This window comes from Bombus affinis, unplaced genomic scaffold, assembly GCF_024516045.1.
Source record: "Bombus affinis isolate iyBomAffi1 unplaced genomic scaffold, iyBomAffi1.2 ctg00000284.1, whole genome shotgun sequence".
Taxonomy (NCBI): domain Eukaryota; kingdom Metazoa; phylum Arthropoda; class Insecta; order Hymenoptera; family Apidae; genus Bombus; species Bombus affinis.
In genome coordinates, this window is record NW_026108971.1 from 33193 (window position 1) to 55980 (window position 22788).

A 22788-nucleotide genomic window follows, 5' to 3' on the forward strand; every position below is an offset into this window, starting at 1 on the left:
AGCTGCATGCTGTGATGATCGATGTCCATCTTCTTTTTGGTAAATAGCAGCGCACTCGGTATTAATTTCCTTGCGCCTCCAGTTCCCCCTTCAGCTCGTTGCCGTCATCCGCGCCGATCTTGGTCTTATGGATCTTGTTCCACTCGTAAGTCTCTCCGAGCATCTTTATCTTTATGTAGATCGGGAGATTTCCGGTCAACACGCAAAGTGCCGCGTGGGAGACGGTACGATATGCCGTCGTTGTTATGCACAGGGCCGTTCGTTGTGCCCGTTTCAGCTTCTTCCTGTTCTTATCGGTATTCGCTAAGCTAATTCTTCTTTCTGAACCCATACTGCCTCCGATGGAACGGGTCCGTTCCGATGCATCTCTCGATGATCTTCTTAAAGCATTTTTCCCAGATCTTGCTCATGGCTGGGAGTATGCTTATCGGCCGGTACGCGTTAGGGAGACTGGGATCCTTTCCCGGCTTCCTTAGCAGTATTACTCTGGCCGTCTTCCAGCAGTCTGGTTCCAGCTTGCTTCCAGCTCCTGCTTCCAGCAGTCCAGGAGTCTTCCATCGACTCCTGCAGCCTTCTTGGTGTTCATTCTTCCGGCGGCATCGACGACATCGCCTTCGCCGATGACGACGCTGAAGCTGATGTCTCCTTCTTCTTCGGTCTCTGCCTCTTCGCGGCCCTCGTAATGGGAGGGTCCGTGTCCCATGGTGAATAGCCTCTGTAGGACTGCTTCCACCATGTCGATCGGCATGTCGTTGGTTGGTTTCTTGCTTTTGCATCTCTTCATGACTGTGCGATAGGGTTTGCCTTCTTGCTTTCCTGTATGGATGGAAACGCGTTCGAAAAGTAGAACGGAGTAATTAGCGATGCACGATCCCAGGCTGGTGAATATTTTTCCATCGGGAAAAGTCAGGTCGAGCGATACAAGATTTATATGCTCGTTCTGCCAGTTATTTCAACGTCTGTTACGCGATAGAAAATGAACATAAATGAATAATAAATGTATTACAGCCATAAAGATTGCTTGATGTACGCCACCGTTTTTCCCCTATTTCTCCGATACAATTTTCCTTTTTTTTTTCTTTGCCAAACACTTTACTAATCGGTACGTATTCGAATTATCCTCAATTATTCTCGGTTGTTTCCGTTTCCTTTGGATTTACATAAGTACTCGTTTGATGTACGTGCAGAGTGAGATAATAACTATTAACAGCTATAAAATAAGAAGCGAAAATACGTTGAAACTCGACTTCTAGATTCGCGAGACTTTGCAGAGCTTCGAAACTCTCGTGTTTCAAACCTAATAAAAAGTTGTAGAGGGAGAATTACATTGCGAGATCTGTTAAGGAAAATCGTATCGTTGTAATAGGATTATTTCAGCGAGGGAAATTCCGTGTTGCGTGTAACGCGTTGCAAAGCCATGAGCTTTCTTTCGGGTTAATATACATAATCGCCTTATCGAACTTTCCATCTAAACCGTTGCGCTCACACGTGAATTTTGCATTTCAATCTTCTTACTTGCAGTCCAGTCCAGTTTAGTGTGACTAAGCTAAATGTTTCAGCCCTTCCAGGTAGAATATGTTTTATAGAGAGACGTACAACTCTATGAAGGGGAGATCAATAAATTGGGTTATCTTTAAATCACTGACAATTATTTCATCGACACGATTTCACCGACAGCGAATCCACCGGCAATGTCTATCAAAGTTTATGTACCGATACACCGAGTGAAATCACCCACAATCATTTCACCAATATTCTCCTTTGTCGATAATTATCATGTTTGCCACTACATGTTATCGTTGATTATATGTCTTTATTTACACATTCGTTTACGCGCATAACGAGATAAACGAAGAAACGAAAATGATATGTTGTCATGATGTATTGTTAAATTACTAATTAACACGAGTTATATATCTACCTACATGAAAGCTTCTAAATATCAATTATAATTCATGAAAGCACACAAGCTATTTTGCTATACACAAATGGAATTATAAGGAAATGTTACGTGCTAATGATTTAACGAAATTTATTCTTCTGTACATTTGACATTTCTGTATTATTACTTGTGTACTTTCTGCTCTTGTTTACGTCATCGGAAGTAAAATTACGTTAAGCGAATCAGCTAATCTATTTGAGCGATTCAATGGCTCGGTCTTCTCTTATGCGACTACCAAGTAGAAGATAAGTTCTTGGTTATATAACATTTTATAACATCCAAATTAACTTTTTTTTTCTTTTTCGTTTTCTTTTTCTTTCTCTTTTTCTTTTTTTTTCCTTTTTCTTTTTCTTTTTTTTCCTTTCTCTTTTTCTTTTTTTTTCCTGTTTCTTTTTCTTTTTTTCTTTACGTGGGGGAAATCCGCTCGGACACGAAACCACTTCTTAAGTGGCGTGGTAGTGAACATCGAAATTAACTGGGGCACTAATTAGCTGAATTACATTGGTAATTTTCTATAATTTATTACTCGAATATGGTAATTTTTTCTTAAAAAGTTTGCTTTTTCTACAATTATTTTACTACAAAACCCATCAAAAACATGATGTATGTATATATACCCTCAAATATTATCGGTTTATTCTCAAGCTATAGTTCAATTTCGGAAATTGCCAATTAAAATCATAGAAAAAAAAAAAAAAAAAACACAGAAAGTTCGTTAAAATATGCGATTTTCCAATCAAGATATAGAATTTATTCGAGTAATATAGATTACAGTAGCGATGGTGACGGCAACGATGAATGGACTGATTCTTCGTGCGAAAATAAATTGGAAGCGCAGAACGATGCATTGTTTCAGGGAATATCGATTTTCAAGCATGGTTTTAAAGTACGTGTGCGCGTGACTAGGTTTGTTAATTAATGCCGCTCCCAGGTTTTCAATATATAAATGTGACACCTACATATCTTTAAGCTTAAAACAATTGGACTAACAATTTCATTAAATTTAAATGAATATTTATCTTTTTAAACGCAACAATATTTTTAATGACAACTTCACGTGTAAATCAAGTGCATACATATTCGATCGTTCTTGAAAACCTGATTCTCTGCGAAGAGAAAAAATCCTTGAATAAAGATTTGATCTACGTTTTATATGCTACGTTTTACATCCACCTCTTTTCAGATATACCTCTCTATTTAAAATCATAGATCGTCACACTCTATAGGTATTTCCTTGAAAAGGTTAAAGTCGTTCTGTATAAAAGCTAATTCAAAGGGGAAGGAAATTCTGCGAAAAATTCTTTCAGATTTCCCTATGTTTGAGCTCGAATCAAAGCAATCCTGTATAATAGGATAGGATGATAGGATGATTCTGTATTATTCCTTGTGTACTTTCTGTTCCTGTTATTTACAATAGGATGATTATGCGTTTAACTTCTCATAGAATCTCTCTGATTCCGTATGATATCGTCAGTGTTTTTGAAATATGTTATTGATGTCGTAACGTCAACCGTTTCCAGTGCAAATTCAATTTCGAATCGCAATTTCCATGTTTGCGTGGCAAAAGCGTAAAATCGATAACGCACGCAAACATGTCTTCTTTGCTAATGGCGTACTATAAATATAAATATTTGAATAAATATTGCGAATTTCATATTGCTAAAAGATTTATACTATTTGTTCGTAAATAATCGTCGGATCTATATTTAAGTGGAAACTGCTGCATTAGATCTCTTTTCTTACTTAAAATTATTTGGATTGGTAACTTGGATGTAACATGTAATTTATTCTTCTTTTATAAATAGTGTACAGAAGATACCAATTCAGAGAAATGGAAGGAAAGTCTAAAAGCAAAGAAAATCTACAGGAAGATAAAACGTTCGAGCCTTGCCAGGCTATATAAGATGCTAAGTAATCTTCCTAGTCCTGCAGTTCTTTCTATTTCGATCAATAATTATTGGTATATGTTAGGAATGCAATTAGAATTTTTGTCCTCAAGCAAAGTATAATTTCAATTTTGTATGTAAACCAAAATATTAAATATCAAATAACCATCAAATAAAATTATATTGTATGGACTACTGTTTCTTTAAATATTTGAATATTTGGTAAATATTGTTTATTTAAATATTTTAAATTGCATGGAAAAAAAATGATGCAAATAAATCATAGGGCATTTTAACTAAAGAGACCAATATCTATTTAACTGTGATTAAATCGTCACCGTTTAACGCTCTATCTCTTTTATTAACTGTGCCTTGTTAAACTACAGAAGATTACAGAGGATGCGTTTTTTTGATAAACAAACGTTCTGACAAATACGGCAGCAAAATCAGATATATAGATTCTTACAACAGCAGTTATATTCTATGAATTCCGTTTTTCAGAAGCTTTATTTGTGAAACGACAATTCGCCAGAGTACGGATTCACTGTAGTTATAGCTGTAGGATCTCTATCTAGTTGACAGATCTGCTTTACGTAAAGAATTCCTGTCTCTTGTTCTACCTTATCGCGATTCTTTCCTCACCTTATACGCTTTGTCGAGGAAAGTAATATCGCTACATATCTCGGCTCCGGTTACAATAATTAGTTTCCGCCTAAACTGTTAGAACCACGTAGCACGCACTCTACTCTCGTTTTTTAAACATTCAGGCCATCTGATCGCATGCGACGAGTTTTATGTTAATCCCGACCAATTACAATATCTTTCTCTCGTTTACAAGGGACGACGAGACTGGCAGTTGCGTGCTTTCCAAAGCAAAAGCCGCGATATCTGCATGATAACCTAACGTCAACCGATTTTGTTGTACTATTCTTAAGTGGACTTCGTTTGTACCACTTTCGTAACAAAAATAGAATATCTAGAACACAGCATTCCGTTATGCGATATTGTCAATTTCTAACATCTGAAACATCAGAGATAATTTTTTCCCTACAGTTGTAAATTTGTGTGAAAAATTACGAACGTAAAGGTGTTTGGCGCATGTACAGTTCCCCCCTCCCCCTCCCCCCTCCAACCTTCATTTGCGTAGACATGCTAGAAAGATCCACTTTTCGACGGTGAAACCGTTAGTATTAGTATTAGTGTTATAATATATTTGACTAATGGTTCTCAAATACTAGTTTTGCTAAAGCAATGGTGGAATTGGAGCAATTCCTTCTTCTTTCATTCTTTGAATAACCTGAATTTTCAAATAGTCTAGTGACGATTGATCCGTACAATTAATCGATTTCTTTTTATTACAGAAGTGCAAGAAGTTCCGCTTTGAACGCAGATGTTGCAACATCGAATGCCTAAACCCCACGGAAGATCCGATCGAATTTAATGTCACTACCGTCGATGACTCACCCAGAAATGGTTCACTTCAGAACCATAGTCCCATATCTGGAAGCGTCAATCACTATGTGTCACATAGTCATATGTGGACGCTGAGCTTATTGATGGTAATTGTAATATTTTAATTTTTTTTATTCTATATTTTGAAATACTTTGAAATTACTTACTTGCGAATTACTTTGAAAAGTAATTCGCAACGTAATATAAAATAATACTACTGATTTGTGTCTCTTTCAGAATTTTTTCTTAATCTCTTGTTTTTTTCCAGTGCAATCCCTTTTATCGGAAGTTACTTGATTGCTTTATTTCCTATTAGGTGGTGACCTGCTGCTTTCTTGGGGTTTAGGCGACTGATTGCTTCTATGATCTCTGCACAAGTGAAGGGTTCAATAGGAGGGGACATTTATGTTACTATCACGGGGGAATGATCAGAGGAGAGATCAGCCGAGGAATCCAGCTATGAATCTATTGCCCAGGGTGTCCAGGAAGTTGTCAAAGTTGTTAATTGTTATCTGTGTTAGCGTAGTGAATAAACACATTGATGTTCGGTGTTTCAATTATCAGAATTATAATCGATGTTAAATGTATAGAGTGTGAAAAAATTATTTGTTATAGCTGTGGAAGATGGAGATCTGTTAGAGAAAATGGATCATGAAATTGATCTTGAGTATAATTTTCAGACAAAATTTTTTATTGCATCATAAAGTACTCATCACGAGAAACGAAAGTTTCAGAAAACCCATTTTTTTTTTCTTTTTTTTTTTTTTGGTTCTATGTATCCAAGGTCGAGAATAAACTATGTGCACGTTTCTTGTATTCGTTTCTTGTATTTTTATGAGGAATTCAGTCTTTTTACGCCACAAGAGTCTCAACGTTTTCGTTTTCACGCCTACGTTACGCTCGTTAAACACGTTCCAACAAGACCATGAATAAGGGTAACAGCTTTAATGTTTTCACATGTGTTAATTTATTATTTTAGACCTTAAATATTTTATTTATAAAATCTTTATTTAAACAAGTTACCATTGTCGCTACAATAAATCAATGAATGAAATCAGTTTAAATTTAAAATATCATTTCATAATTTCTCGTCACTTGTATCTAAAAACAACAAAAAAACGGTGTACCCACATCGTGCGTAGACGGGAAATTAAAACAGTGGAGCTTAATTGAAACACTGATCATATTCCGCGATTGTAAAACAATAATAGAAAATCGTGTTTCTTTCGAAGGGTATGAAATTGTCAGGAGATTATGCCATAAATGAAATTGGAAACTGGCTGGTCAAAGGTATTAAACTCAATTAAACTGAACTGTGTTATATTGTACAAAGGCTAGAGAACTGCTACCAAATATCTGCTAGTTTAAAGGTGTCCCTTATAAATTATAATTATATTTCAAATTCAATCTCCTAATAATAAGTAAATTAATATTTTACCTAAAATCTGTGATATAGATAACAAAAATAAATTCTTTACATTATTCGTTAGTTTGCAATATAATTAGAATATTCTTTATTTTTATTTTCTGGTGTCTTTGTTATTCTTAAAAGATAAACTGCTTATTTACAAATTTAACACTGCATATGCTATTAATAAATCATTTTATATTTAATTTTGCAACCTTCAGTCATTGTTAAAACTTGTTGACAATACTGTCGGTTAATAGAAATTTCTAAAATCCCCTTGTTTCTATTCGATTAAAGGGTATATTGCAGAAACTATGTTAGCTACAGTGTTAGCTACAAATCACCTGTGTCACTCCGTTAAACTTATACACAATAGTATTGTTTCTTGTTTTCATTTAAAATAAAATATGTTATTGTAGGAATGAAGCAGAATGTTCAAATAATTGAAACAACTTTTTGTCCTATAACTAGTGCCTTTCATTTTAAAAATTAAAAAATTTTTAATCAACGATATTTGGAAGTTTCGATCTAAAATGACCAGGAATTGAAACAGAAAATATTTTGATGCCAATAAATACATATTCTTCACACATAAAACAAATATGAAAACAAAAATCGATGTATATGAATGAATTTTGAAATGGGGAGGAATTATATGATTATACCCATTCTCTGTTGCGTTTAATTGTTTCAATTGATGTCTCATGAGAATTTTCATCGAATTTTTTAGAGATCCTGGCTGTAAGGTCTTTTTAAAATTATAAGAACAGATTCAAACTATAACATTTGAAAACTTGTGCTTACAAAACTTACTTGTTTCTCATAATTATTTAAATGAATCTATTCGGCATTTTGAGTGACCGTCCCTTTATGGCTCGGACGGCACCTCTCCTTCCTTTGGGAAATTCCGAATTATCTGTCCTCCCCGAGCTGCAAACCTGATGACTTAGACAGTAGGGAAAAACATCAGGGAAAACCTCTGGCTAGAAAAGTACGATAGACGAACAAAATTTAACGGCTGATGGGGAGTATCAACAACATACAAGGACAATCATCAACAAAGTGTCGTACCGTGCGGGTGAAATACTGGAGTTTCAATAAGATCTTATAACCATCGAGTTCAGAACATCAAACTTTGTTTGCATAAAGCAAGTGTAAACAAAGTGTCAAATTACACTAACACTCGATCTATTAAATCCGTTCCACCTTGAGCGTTAATTCATTCGAGGTTCGTGGTATCGATCGATCGGTCGGACGTGCCCGCTGGCTCTTTAGTTGATGATTTGTAACAGAATCCTTGCATTAACACAGATTCTCAGAACACACAACTTCACCCAGCAGATATCGATTACAGTCAGTTGTCACTAACAATGCTTTTATCAACAATTTCTTTACCTGTTGATCCTCTGGAAGTTTTAACTATATTATATTCTCTAGGAACAGTAAGATTTTAATGATATAACTTTACTAATGAGATCTTAATGTCATAAACGGTATCGAAACTTCTTAATTAATGTCGTTATCGAAGAAGAGACTCGTAATCTTCTCAAACGAAGAGCACTTGATGTTTACAAGTAGAACTCGATATCTTAGTTTCTTAAAATGTGTTTCTGTGTTTACTTTCTAAATGTAAACTTTATTCAAAACGAGCCGTTCATTCGTTACAGGCCGTTAATAAAATTGCACTTTGCACAAAGGAATTGCCGTTAATAATTTAAGATTCTCTGCTCGTCGTACAGGGTATATATCGTAATTATTCACGACGATCGTAACGTTTAAGTCCAATTCGAGCTTAAAATCCCACGTGAGCTATACTACCACAATAGCCTGAATTTCTATTTGTTCGTTTACTGCCTGTTCGTACTCGGAGCATCCGTTGTAAATTACAGCAAAATCTTCTAATGTGTTCCAGAATATGTCTTCATGGAATTTTAATAATTTATTAAATCTATAGATAACAAATGTAAAACTTACTAATTTATAATTAATATAAAATAAGAGAGCACGAAACTTCCTATTTTATGGACATATTAAATATTTGTAAAAAATTCTGTATCATTAGTATCACTTTAATTACTTTAAAGGATATAATCCCATAAAGCCGTGACCCCTGAAAGAATCGATGTTCACGCGTGACAAATTGGCGTCGTATGAAAGTTCCGGTATGAACGTTACTAGAGCTGATACCAGCTAGGGGCACAGGTATATGTTCTGGGTTCATTATATATTTATAAAGGGCTGCCGACTCAACGAGTGGTCCGGGTAAATTTAAATTGTAAATAGACAGAGATTTCAAGTAAAAGCCTGGATAAGAGCGGATATGGTATGAGAGTCTGTGGTGGAAAGAGGAACAGGCTGCTTTTATTTGTAAAGTTTGAATTTCCTCGATATCGAAGGTGTTTAAGCCGCAAGTGTGTTTCATGTTAATCGTTCGTGTTAATTCATTCGAGACCGAGATTTTATTGTAATACGATTCCTGGGTGTCAGTACGATCTGAATGTTTTGTTAGAATGATACTGTGCTTTTCTCTCTCTGGAATATTCTTTTCATATTTTAATTTTAAGTCGATGACAATCTTAAATTTTATGCCTCATGTTTTTAAAATATAAAATTATATACTATGTTATACTATAATATATTATGTACAGTTATATATATTATGCCTACTGATTGATATGAATTTCTTTCGGTCTCGAATGCGTTAAAACGGAGCGCAAAGAAGTCGAAATTACTTATTGTAATTGGTAAAACATCGTGAAAGGCAGACAGATACAAGAAAGAAGTTAAACTATAAATTATATTTGCGACATTGTTATGTTTTTGCTTTCTTTAAGCCTTTCATCAAGACAGCCGATCTATAAATATTAATCGACCAATTTCTCTAAGCTTGTAACTTCAAATTAATGTTTATATATATAAAGAGTTACGTATTAATCTATCTAAATATTTAAAAAGATGTTTAATGTTATAAATGATGGATATTAAAGATGTTCAAAAGAACGTAGTCTTCGCGTGTTCTTTATCATATCCCTGATCAAAGACATTCCAATATTATTACAATATCCAATTACATATTGATACACAAGATATACAGATTATTATTTATAACATTTTGGTTTTCTTAATTGAGTTATTCATTTAGTACAAATGATAAGTAATTAGTAATAAGTCATAAAAAAAAAAAAAAAAAAAAAAAAACGGTATTGTAGTAGAAATATTATAAGAAAACATTTTCTGTTTCAGTGTAGAGTTACTCCTTTTTATAGACAGTGTCGTACAAATCCGTACGTCTTTGAGAAAATGTAGGTATCTGAGCCCTTACTTCCTCAACAACTTTCAAATCTGAGAGAAAAGAAAAACATACGAAGTAATAAGTAATGCTTGCTAATAAATTCAGCAAATACAGAGGGAGCCGGCAAAATCGATGAACCAACGAGACTAAAAGTTAATTACATCATGGATTTCTCGCTTTTAATGTTAAGCTGGAAATTACCGATATCGGTGACCACCATATTTTCCTGAGTTTCCAAATCATAAAGGATTTTCCCCCAGGGATTTGTCAACTGTGTATGTCCCCATGCGACATAACTTGCTGAAGGAACACGAGCCGGTGATATACAGGCGACGTATAATTGATTGTCATTCGCTCTGGAACGCTGAAGTAATGACCAGTGCAGTGGTCCAGTGGTCATATTGAATGCCGCCGGATATATCAGCATTTGGCAACCTAACACAGAGAAACGGGAAATACGAGACCACTGAATTTTAGTTAACTTTGTAGCTGCACAGTCCATATTCCATAATTTATGAATATGCGAGAACAGTCCTCTTGTCGTGCTTCTAATTCTTTTATTTATTTCATTTTCAGCGAATATACTGGTTTTTTAAATTAAGCTCCTTTTTATACAGAGTTACAGATTATATTGATTATATTTTATATAGAATATATTTAAGAAAGATAGTTACTTTCATGCTAGTTAAGTATTGTTCGATTAAGCTACTGTACCTTTGTTCCGATAAATGCGTGCCATTTCCTCGAATCTGATATCATAGCAAATGCCAATACCTATTTTGCAGCCCTTCACATCAAACATTGTTAGGGAATTACCAGGACTGAGTGAATCACTCTCTCGGAAAGTAATCTTGTTGGGAATGTCGATGTCGAATAGATGTACCTAATAACATAAAAATATAGTTGCTAACTCTATTGCTGTAACTTTTGTAATTTAACATCAATGTTACGAACTTCTAAACTTTAATTGTTTTTTATTTAATAACTGACAGCGTTTTTATCACTTTCTTTTATTAAAAAGTTTTATCATTTAATAATATTTGAGAAGGAATATTTTTTAAGAAAAACTAAGTTTTTTCCTATGTGAAAAATTTATATTACAAAACAAATATATTGTACAAAAATTTATATATTATATTACGACAAAAATGTATGTTTCTCGTATCAAAACGTATTTTATAAACCTATAACATATTTTTTAAATTATAGAATTGGTTATAGTACACGTATGTACATATGCATATTCCTAAATTATTCCTAGATAGAGTCACTTTCTCCACCCCAATATTTTCAATTTCAAAGCCACATGGAGGTATATTATTTACCTTCCGGTGTTTTGCTATCAAAGTTCCATCGGGACCCCAAATAGTACAGGTATTGTACAATTTATCGCCCTCTATTTCAGGTATCGTACCACCAACTACATAAATGCTGTTTTCCTTAGCTGCCTTCGATAAAGCAACGCTCGTTTCACCGTTTCATCAGGAATACTCTCGGCGTATTTTGGAAACTATTCTGCATTGCAATATTTCAATTAATGAAAAATAACTGTCCTTTGTTCCAACCATAAATTAGGTTGAAATGTTTGTCAATTTTTTATTTTTTAAATTATTAAAATAACTAAATTTTATATTTAGATTTACTTAAATATATAATTACTTAGATAATAGTACATATAATAAATTGTTTCTACAGGTTCAAGATGAAAAATGAATATTTAGAAATGTTTAATTACAATCATGCTATTTGGGTCAGTACCAGTGACTTGTTACTTAACGACTTTGCTAGTACTTTTTGAAACATAAAGTTAGATTTTAACTAACTTTAATTTTTAACTATTATAGGTGGAATTATAAATACAAAATAATTGATAATACTAGTTTATAAGTACCTAATTATTAGTATCTTAAAAAATATATTTATACAAAAATCACGATAATCATAAAAATGGGGAAATTCTATATTCTCGAGTCAATTCACAATCTTTATGGAAGTATGAACGTTAAGGTAATTTGTCTACTTTTACTTTTTTTTATATAGTTGTTATACATATAATAAATTATTAGAAAAAGAAACAAATTATTACGTATTCCATATGGTGAATTAAAGCATTCAGGAAGAGCGATAATATCAGCATTATGCTCTTTCGCGCTTGAAATGTAGGAAACTGCCCGCTCTACATTTTTGCTTTTTACTTCATTTACTTGAAGTTGTACCAACGCCAAGCGAAATGCTAAAATGTTGGAAAAGTTAAATACACTCGGTTATATATTTCCCATACTTTTTATTTATAAATACTTTATACATAGTGAATACTTACTCGACATCGTTCGCACTACTTGTTTAACGATGTTCGTAAGTATCATAATGTTCTTTGAGGTTATGTATGGTATTACTCGATATCAACATTACGTAAGCAATACGCGGGGATTTTTAATAATTATTGATAAAGTTTAGGACATTAACTTTGATGTAATTGTAAACATTATTACATATTATAATTAAATGTAATTTTCAGTTAAGGGTAAGAAAAGAAATATACTTTTGTAAAAATACACTTTATTATAAAATCTGTATAAATAAAATTGTACAATTTATCTTGAAAGTAAAATGACCGAATACGTTCCTGGAAAATATTACTGCCTACTAAATGATCGAGATCTTGATCTTTCTCGTCGTCTCGTTTTTTACTTGATCTTTCAGACGAGCAATCGTACTTCTTACGTTTCTTTGACTTCTTCAATCTTTTTAATTTATAAGAATCATTACTATTAGAGTTACTTCTTTCTCTCCGTCTCTTCTTTTCAGAATCACTATCGCTGTCATCATTAGATTCGGAGCGTCTTTTTCGTCTTTCTGATTTTTTATCCCCCACTTTATCATACTTGTTCTTATTGTGCATCGTACTTCCGATTTTCTTTCTTTTATTACTACTTTTGTTCTTCACCGTCTTCGGGGTCAGGGGACATTGATCTTTTTCTATCCATCTTTTGCTTGAGTCCCTTGGATTCCTTGTCCTTATATTCCTCATACTTTTTTGTATCTGAAATTAACCCCATAAAATACTGAAATCTAAAACCTCTACATTTATCATATTTTATATAAAGATAGAAGGGACCTTTAAAAAATTGCATGCAACAACACACTTACAGGTACTCTTGAATTAGTTTTTCTACATGTCCGATTATGTCTTTATATGTATATGTCAATTCAAATTTATTTTCTTAAATGTCCCTTAATGAAAAACTAACACTTCATATTAACTTTGAACTTTTGAGTTCTTAGAATATTCTGATTTAGTCACTGGCTGTACCATAAATTCATTTACAGATATTATATTTCCACCAAGAGCTAGTTTTATTATGAGCCTTCCTGCATCATCATCGAATCCTTCTATTTGACCATAATTATTACTTTGTTCTCCAGCTATAATTTTCACAAATGTTCCTTTCTCGATTTTAACTTCTTCCTCTTCTTTTTTGAAATCTGTATTTTTCTTCTGCAATGCTACTTTGTCTGCTCCAAGACCCATACCTTTTGGTCGTAATTCTGGTATGACAGCTGCTACTAATCTGTAATAGTTAGAATAAACGATTGTGAAATAAAAAATGATGTTCTCTGTTTACTTTCCAATAAGTGATGTATTAAATACATATAATTAATTTAATCCAGAGTAAAATTCATACTTTTCATTTCAACCAATTCCCTTTCCTGGTTGCCATCCCATTCCCCTTAACATTGCTACACCAAAAGCATCAATAGGAATTTTTTCATAATCTTCTAACGTAGACTGAAAAATACAAAACGATATTTATAATATGCAAATGTAATACATCTGTGCATTGCACATCAATATGTTGATAACGTACCTGTTCTTTGCCTCTTAATGATTCATCTTCTACTAAAGGTAAAGTTAAATCATTTGTTTTAGTTTCATATTTATTCTTTGACTTAAGTTCCCCAATGATTTCTTTAGTCGCTTGCTCTTCTAAAGTAACAACTTTATTTTCACTATCTTCAACTGGCTCTTTCTTTATTGATATTATTGGCGATGTTTTTCCATTAGATAGCTTTGATTTTGCCTCGTTAACACTAGCGTCTCCTACCTTTTCCTTATCTGCCTTCGGAAGGAAAATGTCTGCATCTATTTTATTAAGAATTCTATCATGCCAGGTTTTTGAACCTAGTAATGGAATAATTAGAGGTTCATCTTTTTTTTCTTCCTCATTGAAATAAAAAAATTGTTTTCAAATATATATATTCCGCTATTGGTGATTTTTATAGGTTAGGTTGAGGTTATATGTTTCTTGATTATAAATTTTACTTTTTGAACTCACCCTATTACTTTAATACCTTTCTCATCAAGGCATTCAATGTAATCAACTTTCTTTTTTTCTTGTGGAATAGCATTTTTTAACACAGGTTTCTTAATAGATTTCGCAAAACCGAAGGAAATCTTCTTTCCTTCTTCTGCCATTTATTTGTTATTTTAACACTGACTTATAGATCAATACACATGTATATACTAGACATAAAGATTGATGTCACTTGAATCTACGTACATGAATCTAATATCTTATTATACTTTATTAATCTACTCAAAATTACTTGCACATTACTAAAATTTCATTCCGACAATGTATCAAGCGTCTGAATAAGTGACATTAAAGTAAACATATATCAAAGAGGAAATAAGAAGAACTGACGCCTATGGTTTTCTATGTTACAGAGCTAGTGCTGCATCATACGGCCAAATGCCGAAGGTGGCTTATGCTAGTATATACCTGCCTATACGTTTCAATGAGAAAATCGATATTATGTGTTCATGTGAAAATTCACATTTCCCTAGGAGCTGTATTTTGATAGATTTAAGCTTCTAATGGAGCATTTTAAACGTATAGAGTATACTATGAAGTAGATAGTAGTGCGGATCATTTTATATTCATAGAAAGTTTGAATGTATAGAAATGTACAAAATGCTCATGATATGCAAAAATATGCAAAATATTCAAAGTAAACCAATCATCAAAAAGTTTAGAAGGTGAAACAAATTTCTTTAATAACACCTAGATTAATTTTTATTTGTTAACAATCCCATATATAACCATAGCTTTCGCCCGGCGCATATACGCGCCCATACATGCGTTAATAAGATAAGAGGAAATAAAAGACAGATTATCGATAAAATACATTAACACATATGTAATACGTGGATATATTACCACTCAGATTACACATATTATATATTATAAGGGAATATGTATACCACGTATATATGTAGAACGAACATTTCAAACTTGTTTATAGCCCGTGCGAACACATAAATGCACGCACACGAACAATTTTTCGAACGATAATTATATTAATAATTTATAACCATTTATATTTTTATATTTTTATATTTTTATATTTTTATATTTTTATATTTTTATATGATAAGCATTTATATTTTTTAAAATATGTTCTTATGGCATACATATTTATTCCACGCTTCATATCTATCCACATCCGTAACTGTAGGTGACATTGTTTTTTAACAATTTTGCTATTATTTCATAATTCTTTAATTCATATTTCAAAGTCGTAACAGATGTTTCTTTTTTTTTTTTTTTTTTTTCAAGTTTTTCCCATATTGGACTTATTTCGAGCAGCCATGCTTGCTTACAAAGCAATTTTATATCCACGCAAGAATATTTTTCAGTAGATTTTATTATGTGGTTTACAACATCCATATTCTCTAATAACTGGTTGCTAAGGTATAATTTGAACATACCAAGTCGAGTAACTTCATTTGGTAATGATACGTATATTTTCTTTTCAAGGCATCTGCGTAAAGCTGCATCAATGTCCCTAATAATATATTTACAATAAATATTATTGTTCTGTTATATTAATAATAACAAAGGAATATTCCGCACAACACAATAATTAAGATTAAGATAATGAATAATTATGATATTAAGATATTTTCTACTTAGAAAACATTGAAATAGCGTGATATACATAGCAAGGGCAATTAGTTGCAGCCAAAAGAACTACATTAGAATTTTCGTTAGATACTAATCCATCCAATCTAGAAAGAAGTTCTGATCTGAATCTCTTTGCAGGTTCAGACAATGTACAGTTTACTCCTTTATTTGTGCCTATTCAGTCAATCTCGTCGATAAAAATAATTGTAGGCGAATAATTATAGGCAAGTTCAAATAAAACCTGCTCAGTTTAACAAATGTATTTATTATTTATTAACTTTTTTTTTCTTTTTCTTTTTTTCCCTTTTTCTTTTTCTTTTTTTTGCTTTCTCTTTTTCTTTTTTTCCCTTTTTCTTTTTCTTTTTTTTCCTTTTTCTTTTTCTTTTTTTTTACGTGGGGAAAATTCGCTCGGACACGAAGCCACTTCTTAAGTGGCGTAGTAGTGAACATCCAAATTAACTGTTTTTTTCTTTTTCTTTTTTTTCCTTTCTCTTTTTCTATTTTTTTCCATTTTCTTTTTCTCTTTTCCCTTTCTCTTTTTCTTTTTCTTTTTTTTTTTTTTACGTGGGGAAAACTCGCTGGGACACGAAGCCACTTCTTAAGTGGCGTGGTAGTGGACATCCAAATTAACAGTTTTTTTTCTTTTTCTTTTTCTTTTTTTCCTTTCTCTTTTTCTTTTTTTTTCTTTTTCTTTTTCTTGTTTTTTTTACGTGGGGGAAATCCGCTCGAACACGAAGCCACTTCTTAAGTGGCGTGGTAGTGAACATCCAAATTAACTTTTTTTTTCTTTTTCTTTTTCTTTTTCTTTTTCTTTTTTTCTTTCTCTTTTTCTTTTTTTCCTTTTTCTTTTTCTCTTTTTCCTATCTCTTTTTCTTTTTTTTCCTTTTTCTTTTTCTTTTTTTTTTACGTGCAGGAAATCCGCTCGGACACGAAGCCACTTCATAAGTGGCGTGGTAGTGAACATCCAAATTAACTGGGGCACTAATTAGCTGAAGCTTCTAGTCAAACCTGGTATCAGTCTTTGTACGCAAAGGCATTCATTACAATCGTTTAAAGTTTGAAGAAACACCGTTACAAATTCGTGATATAAGAGTAAGCGATTCAAAACTCGGATTCATTTGTTGGAACGACGCCGTGGGCAAAAGTACATAATGGTAAATTTTCTTCCAAGACCAATTGATAGCGCTGACGTAATTAAAATGTGACGATATTGCCAGCGACGTTTCTCCAAATAGACGACTAACTTATTTACGAATTGCCGACACACAATTGCCGCTGGTAATACGGTTAGTAATCACTTTATTGAATTTTCTCTTGACGTGACATCGTCGAGTTCCTAGAGAGATTCTTCTCCCTTGCAAAACTATGTTTCTGCAACGCATGTATTTGTTGAATTACCGTTCGTGAACAAGTCCTTCTCTTTATTACATGTAATAGATTCTTCTTTTGAAGTTTTAAATTACATTGGTAATTTTCTATAATTTATTACTCGAATATGGTAATTTTTTCTTAAAAAGTTTGCTTTTTCTACAATTATTTTACTACAAAACCCATCAAAAACATGATGTATGTATATATACCCTCAAATATTATCGGATTATTCTCAAGCTATAGTTCAATTTCGGAAATTGCCAATTAAAATCATAGAAAAAAAAAAACACAGAAAGTTCGTTAAAATATGCGATTTTCCAATCAAGATATAGAATTTATTCGAGTAATATAGATTACAGTAGCGATGGTGACGGCAACGATGAATGGACTGATTCTTCGTGCGAAAATAAATTGGAAGCGCAGAACGATGCATTGTTTCAGGGAATATCGATTTTCAAGCATGGTTTTAAAGTACGTGTGCGCGTGACTAGGTTTGTTAATTAATGCCGCTCCCAGGTTTTCAATATATAAATGTGACACCTACATATCTTTAAGCTTAAAACAATTGGACTAACAATTTCATTAAATTTAAATGAATATTTATCTTTTTAAACGCAACAATATTTTTAATGACAACTTCACGTGTAAATCAAGTGCATACATATTCGATCGATCTTGAAATCCTGATTCTCTGCGAAGAGAAAAATCGTTTGAGGTGGCCGTGTTGTGAGTTATACTTGTAGTAGTTAGTAGGCCTGTTCCGCTGTAATTGTCACTGGGGGCTGTAGATGTCGCTGCCGGGGTACTGCTGATTTTTCGGCTTGTCGAGTGCCGCCACACCTTGAATAAAGATTTGATCTACGTTTTATATGCAACGTTTTACATCCACCTCTTTTCAGATACACCTCTCTATTTAAAATCATAGATCGTCACACTCTATAGGTATTTCCTTGAAAAGGTTAAAGTCGTTCTGTATAAAAGCTAATTCAAAGGGGAAGGAAATTCTGCGAAAAATTCTTTCAGATTTCCCTATGTTTGAGCTCGAATCAAAGCAATCCTGTATAATAGGATAGGATGATAGGATGATTCTGTATTATTCCTTGTGTACTTTCTGTTCCTATTATTTACAATAGGATGATTATGCGTTTAACTTCTCATAGAATCTCTCTGATTCCGTATGATATCGTCAGTGTTTTTGAAATATGTTATTGATGTCGTAACGTCAACCGTTTCCAGTGCAAATTCAATTTCGAATCGCAATTTCCATGTTTGCGTGGCAAAAGCGTAAAATCGATAACGCACGCAAACATGTCTTCTTTGCTAATGGCGTACTATAAATATAAATATTTGAATAAATATTGCGAATTTCATATTGCTAAAAGATTTATACTATTTGTTCGTAAATAATCGTCGGATCTATATTTAAGTGGAAACTGCTGCATTAGATCTCTTTTCTTACTTAAAATTATTTGGATTGGTAACTTGGATGTAACATGTAATTTATTCTTCTTTTATAAATAGTGTACAGAAGATACCAATTCAGAGAAATGGAAGGAAAGTCTAAAAGCAAAGAAAATCTACAGGAAGATAAAACGTTCGAGCCTTGCCAGGCTATATATGATGCTAAGTAATTTCATTTTGACAATGGTCCAACATCTTAGATTTAATCAAAGCCGCTGGAATACGCCAAATATTTCATATCTGACTTAAACATGTACTGCGACGAGCGAAAAAAGTAAACACATAAATGTAAAAGACTAATTTTTCAAGTGATCGGTAAAGATTAGGTAACAGTAACTACAAGTTATTATTAACGAAATGTAATAGTTAATTTTCATTAGCATTAATAATGTACAAAACATTTTACAAAAATGGACATCTCAAACCATGTTTACAGTTTTGCACATTAATTATACTCGTCGAATCAAGGTTTCAACATAGGTATTTCGTCCACTAGTACTACTTCACGTTTATTATATCCAATAGAATTAACTACTATTTAGGTAAATTATTTTGTGGAATGGTCAAATAATGCTCTTTTCTCATTATACCTTCGACATTCGCTTTCTACATAAAATCAACGGGCTGTGTTTACACTTTTGCTTGTCACGGCGTATCAAGGAAGATTGAAATGTAAAGTAATTCGCACAAAAAAGTAGATATTAGTATTGATGTTATTGTATTCCATATTTGACCTTAAAATATGAATAAAATCAGTCTAAGTATTAATGAAATTTCAAACATTTTTTCTAAAACAACGGAACTTTCCTTTCTAATGAGCACTATATGATGCAATAGAAAAACAATTTGACACTGAAAATTGTGGTCAAGATCAATTTTGCGCTACACTTATTTAACCAATTTTCATCAAATCGAAGGTGTAGAATGGCTTGAAAAAAATACCGCGATAAATACTTTTTTGACACTTTGTACAAAGGTGTATATCAATGTGTATATCGATACACATACTCTGTATGTGCATATCCGTGGTATGTATATCCGTTTTTCGAAGCAAAATGTCATCTACCTGTTCAAAAGAGCAAAGCAAAAACACTACATAGAGGGTTTGTTACTGTTAACACTCTCTATTTCCGTGCGTAAAGTATCCAACCAGATATCCAGGAACAGCTTTCAGGGAACGAGATTGAATATTTGATCGAATATATTTAATATGGCAATGTTACGTATAACAATATACGTATGGAATTTTAAAAGTCACGAGGGTTGCAGCGGACTCAATTTTAATGTACATTAAACATTTTGCTCATTGATGACCTTACCTTAATTTTTTTCTCCTTCCTCACTTTCTTCTCCTATGCGAGTGACACAGCAAGATTGATAGTAACAAGCGATTTCATTAAAACACAATCTCCTTTTCCATTTGATAAACACGATACGAGACGAGGGAATGATTTAGGAACACGACTTTCGAGCGGTTTCAACAACTATTAAGTTTCATTTATAGCAACGAACACTGCCAAAGACGTAATCGATAAGATTCGCGTAGGTGCCGTAGATGACGTAGATGAAAAAACGTAGATCAAACGTAAATGACGAAATTATACATTAATTTATTTTAACGCGTTAAAATTACGCTAATGACAGTTGCTCCATTCAATTTGTTCACATATTTGAGCCTTATATGGAACAAAGTGAACGGAGCATCTGCAAGCGTGTTAACTGGACAACGACGAATTTTCACATCTACTCCACGAAGCTTCACATATATCAATGACCACTACCGTAGTCATGGTCAAACATAGATGACGAAGTTATGTATTGATTCACTTTAACACTTTCAGATTACGCTAGTGACACTTGCGCAGTACTATTTGTTCATATATTTAAGCCCTATATGCAACAAAGTGAACGTAGCATCAGCAAGCGTGTTAATTGGACAACCACGAATTTTCACATATATTGCACGAAGATTCGTATATAACAATGATCACTGCCATAATCATGGTCAAACGTAGATGACGAGATTATGCATTAATTCACTTTAAAAATTACGCTAGTGACAGTTGCGTCGTTCTATTTGTTCATATATTTAAGCCCTATATGCAACAAAGTGAACGTAGCATCTGCAAGCGTGTTAGTTGGACAACGACGAATTTCGTTTCGCAAACACCGACACGTGATACATTTTGAAGTTACGTGGATGCGAGAGTAATTCGTTCCCTTAAATTGCTCAATTTCCATTTCTTTCGCCATGTATATTCGAGTATTGCATTTGAATTGCAGAGCAGTGGGAAGTAACGGCGCACGTCGTTGATATATCGACAGGAACATGAATTCTTTTTTCATAGGATGAATACTTTTTTCATCGAATTATTAAACCGAATCAAGTTTTCAAATCCAATCATTTAATTTCATCGTTTTACATCGAACGTTTCAATCTTTTTTCTTTTAACTACCTTACCTATATTTCATCTCGTTGAATATTCAATATTTTTAATGCTACTACCACTTATTGGTAATTTCAAATATGTAATTATCGTTCTGAAGTTAGAAATTCGAAATAACATTCGTCGGTATATGATTCTACGTTTTATATAGAGTAATAAAAATGATACAATGAGTTTCGGTAAATAACCAATAAAAATTTTTGTTCCTTTTTCTTTTTCTTTTCTTTTTTTTTTTTTGGTTTTATGTATCCAAGGTCGAGAATAAACTATGTGCACGTTTCTTGTATTCGTTTCTTGTATTTTTATGAGGAATTCAGTCTTTTTACGCCACAAGAGTCTCAACGTTTTCGTTTTCACGCCTACGTTACGCTCGTTAAACACGTTCCAACAAGACCATGAATAAGGATAACAGCTTTAATGTTTTCACATGTGTTTATTTATTATTTTAGACCTTAAATATTTTATTTATAAATTCTTTATTTAAACAAGTTACCATTGTCGCTACAATAAATCAATGAATGAAATCAGTTTAAATTTAAAATATCATTTCATAATTTCTCGTCACTTGTATCTAAAAACAACAAAAAAACGGTGTACCCACATCGTGCGTAGACGGGAAATTAAAACAGTGGAGCTTAATTGAAACACTGATCATATTCCGCGATTGTAAAACAATAATAGAAAGTCGTGTTTCTTTAGAAGGGTATGAAATTGTCAGGAGATTATGTCATAAATGAAATTGGAAACTGGCTGGTCAAAGGTATTAAACTCAATTAAACTGAACTGTGTTATATTGTACAAAGGCTAGAGAACTGCTACCAAATATCTGCTAGTTTAAAGGTGTCCCTTATAAATTATAATTATATTTCAAATTCAATCTCCTAGTAATAAGTAAATTAATATTTTACCTAAAATCTGTGATATAGATAACAAAAATAAATTCTTTACATTATTCGTTAGTTTGCAATATAATTAGAATATTATCTTTATTTTCTGGTGTCTTTGTTATCCTTAAAAGATAAACTGCTTATTTACAAATTTAACACTGCATATGCTATTAATAAATCATTTTATATTTAATTTTGCAACCTTCAGTCATTGTTAAAACTTGTTGACAATACTGTCGGTTAATAGAAATTTCTAAAATCCCCTTGTTTCTACTCGATTAAAGGGTATATTGCAGAAACTATGTTAGCTACAGTGTTAGTTACAAATCACCTGTGTCACTCCATTAAACTTATACACAATAGTATTGATTCTTGTTTTAATTTAAAATAAAATATGTTATTGTAGGAAGGAAGCAGAATGTTCAAATAATTGAAACAACTTTTTGTCCTATAATTAGTGCCTTTCATTTTAAAAATTAAAAAATTTTTAATCAACGATATTTGGAAGTTTCGATCTAAAATGATCAGGAATTGAAACAGAAATACTTTTATGCCAATAAATACGTATTCTTCACATATAAAACAAATATGAAAACAAAAATCGATGTATATGAATGAATTTTGAAATGGGGAGGAATTATATGATTATACCCATTCTCTGTTGCGTTTAATT

General features: G+C 32.5%; 2 long non-coding RNA genes and 1 pseudogene across 2 annotated transcripts; 1 reads left to right on the forward strand and 2 right to left on the reverse strand.

The window, feature by feature from the left end:
• Positions 1–903: 903 nt before the first annotated feature.
• LOC126927864 (uncharacterized) lies at positions 904–16294 on the reverse strand. The gene is made up of 2 exons (XR_007715984.1): positions 16228–16294; positions 904–2286 (listed from the first exon to the last, which is right to left on the reverse strand). It is a non-coding gene; the product is annotated as an uncharacterized LOC126927864 (long non-coding RNA).
• Positions 5879–21753, forward strand: LOC126927865 (uncharacterized). Its single transcript, XR_007715985.1, has 2 exons — positions 5879–6106; positions 21538–21753. It is a non-coding gene; the product is annotated as an uncharacterized LOC126927865 (long non-coding RNA).
• On the reverse strand, positions 9028–13378 carry LOC126927860 (omega-amidase NIT2-like; annotated as a pseudogene).
• Positions 21754–22788: the final 1035 nt, after the last annotated feature.